We start from the raw sequence: 4,924 nt of genomic DNA, 5'->3' as shown, positions 1-4,924 counted from the left end.
AATGAGTAATTCGTCTGAATGTCGAAAAAACTCGACGGTAATTCAAATTATTCAACATGGAAGTTTCAAATGGAGATGTACCTTATAGATGCAGAATTGTGGGAGTACACGAGTGTTACCCCTGCACATTCAGATGCAGAAAGGTAAGAAAAGAGATCAAAGAGCGAGAGCAAAATTTGCCTGATGATCAAACCACATTGTCTGGTTCACGTGAAGAAAGTCACTACAGCTAAGCAGGCATGGAAGCCTTACAGGCTGCTTTTTGAAGACAAAGGTTTGAACAATCGATGTAGACTTCTATCAAGGCTAGTGAGCTAACAAACTGGAACAATTCTCTACAGTGAGAGATTATGTCACAGCGGTAATGACAACGTCTCAGGAGCTGTCAGACCTTGGAAAAGAGGTAGACGATGAGCTGATGGCTGCTTTACTGCTTCAAGGGCTAACCCCTGATTTCCAGCCGATGAGAATAGCGATAGAAACAGTAACATTACCCTTACTACAGATTACGTAAAGACAAAACTTTTCCAAATGGAAGACACATTTTCAGCGCCAAGTTCAAGCGGAACTTTGACGACTTCGGCACTGCTATCGAAGCAAAAAAGGCAAGAGCAAGCCGAAGATTAAGAAGAAAATAAAGTGTTACATTTGTGATGGTCTGCACAAGCATATGAATGTCCGAATAAACCAAAGAAGCAGAAAGAAGAGTTTAATGCTTTTGCATTTGGCATAGCTGGAGACCATGAAGAAGAATGGGTCTTGGACTCGGGAGCATCCAGACATATGACAGGCAGAAGATAGTTGTTTAAAGACTATAAGGGTATAGAACGTATCACTGTAACTTGTGCAAATGGTGACAAGGTATATGGAGAAGGAAAAGGTACGGTACAGTGCGAGTCAACAGGGATGACTGTCAGCAATGTCATGTATGTACCAAAGTTATCAGCTAACTTGATGAGTGTGAGTGCTATTGCTGAAAAAGGGTATGTAATAGTATTTTCTCCTAAGCAGTGCGAGATATTTAAAAGAGATGAATGCAAAATTAGTGGAAAGCAATCATCAAAGGTGGAGTAGACAGAGGTGTATACAAATTAAACCAGTGTTGTTTACAGAATGCTGCACTCACGTCGACAGCGGAAAGCAGTGAGCTCGACCTGTGGCATCGCAGAATGGACACCTAGGTACGTAACCTTCTTCTACTGAAAAACAAAATGGCGACAGGGGTAAGTTTTCCCAACTCTACCTCAACATTTGAATGTGTATCCTATCTGATGGGAAAGCAAACTAAACTTCCATCAAAGAAGAGTGGTGCAACACGAGCAACAGAGGTGTTAGGTTTAATCCACTCTGATGTTTGTGGACCAATGAATGTCACTTCATTTAGTAAATGTCAATATTTTCTTACGTTTATTGACGATTTTACGCGAAAAACATTTGTATATTTTTTAAAACAAAAAAAGGGAAGTTTTTGGAAAATTTAAAGAATTCAAAGCACTTGTTGAGACGCAAACGGGGAAGAAAATAAAGGCATTAAGAAGTGACAATGGAAAAGAGTTTGTTAATAAACAAATGGATGATTTCCTGAAAGAAAATGGTATTCAGCACCAAGTTACAGTGGAATACACACCGGAACAAAATGGAGTCGCAGAACGAGCTAATCGTACAATCTGTGAGAAGAGCAGATCGATGCTTCAAGAATCAGGACTAGAAAAGCATTTTTGGGCAGAAGCCGTCCATCATGCAGTCTATCTGAAGAATAGATCACCGACTATTGCAGTCAGAGATAAAACCCCAGAACATAAAGCATGGACAGGAAAGAAATGTGACCTGAAGAATATCAAAGTTTTCGGATGCAGAGCTTTTATGCACATCCCAGATCAAAAGCGGACCAAATGGGATCCAAAAAGCAAGGAGTTAGTGCACACAGGTTTTTGGGACAATGCCAAAGCTTATAGACTGTTAAACCCAAGAACTGGTCAGGTGTTTAAAGCCAAAGATGTGGTATTTTTTGAAGGGCAAAAATACCGATCCGAGAAACAAGTATCAGTCACGGAAGAAGTGCCTGTCACTATTCAACACGAGGAGCATGAGGTTCAACCACTACCCAGACAGGAAGAAGTCCAGTCACCTCACGTGGAGAATGACACGAGGGAGGAAGTTCAATCACCTCGAGTGGAGATTGAAATGAGGGAAGAAGCTCAGCTGCCTCAAATGGAAAACGAAGAAGAAGAAGTCATTCTTGAGTCAAATGATCAAGTTCAGTGTCAACCACTTGAAAGACTTGACTATGAATCTGAAATAGATAACTTCATATCAGCTGACGAAGAAGAAAATGAAGAGCCTGAAACTGAAAGAAGGTATCCTTTAAGAGATAGAAAACCTAAGCAGTTTCCAGACCACATCTTATACAATGCAACTGAATCGGAGAAGGAACCGACTACAGTTCAAGAAGCTTTGACTAGACGAGATGCTGATAAATGGAAAGTCGCAATTCAGGAGGAGTTAGATGCCCTCAAGAAAAACCAAACGTGGACCCTTGTGAAGCCCCCGAAGAAGTGCAACGTCATTGATTCTAAATGGCTATTTAGAATCAAAGAAGAGGCGGGAAATAAGCAAAGGTACAAGGCACGACTGGTGGCTCGAGGCTTCAGCCAAAGGTGGGGTATCGACTATTATGAGACTTTTGCGCCAGTTGTCCGTCATAGCTCACTGAGAACCTTAATAGCGTTGGCCAGCAGGATCAATTTAAAGATTGATCAAATGGACGTGAAGACCGCGTTCCTAAATGGAGATCTACAGGAAACAGTTTTTATGAAGCAACCTGAAGGTTTTGAAGACAAGACAAGAAAGGATTATGTGTGTCAGCTCAATCGTTCTCTCTATGGGCTGAAACAATCTCCACGAGCATGGAACAGCAAATTAGATTGTGAGTTGAAAAAACTTCAATTTAGACAGTCTAAAAACGAGCCGTGTGTCTACATAAGGTCTAAAGAGTCTAAGGTCACAATAATAGCAGTTTATGTAGATGATCTACTAATCTTTTGGAATAATGAAAACGAGCTTAAGATTGTGAAGAAAGACCTTATGTCAAAATTTGAGATGAAGGATCTTGGTAAGGCAGACCTTATATTAGGAATGCAGATCACTCAAACGAAGGACGAGATCAAAATTGACCAAGAACGGTATATAGAGAAACTTCTTAGGACTTTTCAAATGGAGAATTGTAAAACAGTTGCCACACCGACAGTCCCTGGTTCTCACCTAGAGAAATTGGAGAATGGACTGGAACCAGACAAAAGAATTCCATATCAAAATTTGATTGGATCCCTGATGTACCTTGCAGTGTGCACTAGACCCGATATTATGCACATGGTAAGCTTCTTGAGTCAGTTTAACAACTGTTACACGGAAGAAATTTGGACAGCAGCCAAAAGAGTGCTACGGTATTTGAAAGGAACCAAAAGCTATGGAATAGTATATTCTCGAAACATAACGTCTAAAATGTTTCAAGGGTATGTTGATGCTAGTCATGGTGGCAAGGAAGACGATAGGAAGTCTTGGTCTGGTTATGTCTTCTTAGCTCAAGGAGGAGCTATATGTTGGCAAAGCAGTTAGCAGAAGACCATCGCTTTATCAACTGCAGAAGCAGAATACGTGGCTATGTCGGAAGCTGCAAGAGAGGCTGTATTTCTGAGGAGATTTACAGCAGAATTGACAGCCACAGAGGAAACATGTGTGAACATCCTCAGTGATAGTCAGTCGGCCATAGCCATTGCGCAAAACCCAGTACATCACCAACGTACTAAGCATATAGACATTCGCTACCACTTTGTAAGGGAAGCAATTGTAAATAAACAGATAGCTGTTAATTACATTGAGACGAGTCGTATGGTGGCTGATGCACTAACCAAACCTTTGGTGAAAGGGAAGTTTGGATGGTGTGCAAATGCAATGGGTGTGAGAGCATAAGAGACAAAAGAGAATGTAAAGTATTTGAAAATAAGGAGGAGTGTTAGAAATATTAAAAAGTAATATTGTCTATGGTATTTTCAAATATGGATGACAGTGTCGGTCAAGTAAAAAAAATGACTATCGTGTTTTTTTTTGCTCATGTATCTTGATAATATGTTTAATTTATTGTGTTTTTATCTTTAATTATATTCTGCTAATACTACTGCGTGTGTGCATGATTTATTTACCTACTATATCATAATTCAAGGTAGTTTATATGGAAAGATAATTCTTCATCTTTCCATCCCCCGTTAGCGCGTTTCCCATTACAGGCGGCGCCCCAACCAGTTCTTGATGCGTCAGTATATATTTCCAAGACGAATGTTTTGTCTTGTCTTAGTAGATTGTAAGTTGACATTATGTTTCTTTCCCACCATTTTAAGTCGGGTAGGACAACATTTGAAAGACTGATTTTTGCTTCAAAATTGACATCATGATTTTGAAGGGCTAAATATTTTTGACGTTCGAGAGTTTTTGTGTATAACCAGCCATACCGAACTGCTGGGCAAGCCGCCGTTAACACGCCGATTAATTGTGACAATTCCCTAATGGAACATCTAGGAAGTTTAGAAAATTTCTTAATAAACTTCATTATTCCTTGTCGTTTTTCCTCAGGCAGGTTTAGTGTCATATCGATGGTATTAAACACAAAACCTAAGAACCGACAAACCTGTCTCGGTTCTAGGTTGCTTTTTTCATAATTGATAACGAAACCTAAACATTTAAGTAAGTCTAGGGTTTTGTTGACGTTGTTGACGCATTCGTCATAAGAGTCACCGATGCATAAAATATCATCGAGATATATAACTGATCTATAACCTTCTTGACGGAGATGGTTAATGACTTCTCTCATCAATTTTGTAAATACCCAGGGAGCAACCGATAACCCGTAAGGCATGGCTGTAAATTCAAA

The sequence above is a fragment of the Choristoneura fumiferana genome, chromosome 29 (assembly GCF_025370935.1).
Source record: "Choristoneura fumiferana chromosome 29, NRCan_CFum_1, whole genome shotgun sequence".
NCBI lineage: Eukaryota > Metazoa > Arthropoda > Insecta > Lepidoptera > Tortricidae > Choristoneura > Choristoneura fumiferana.
The sequence above is the reverse complement of the archived record's forward strand: the minus strand, read 5'-3'. Positions refer to the sequence as shown.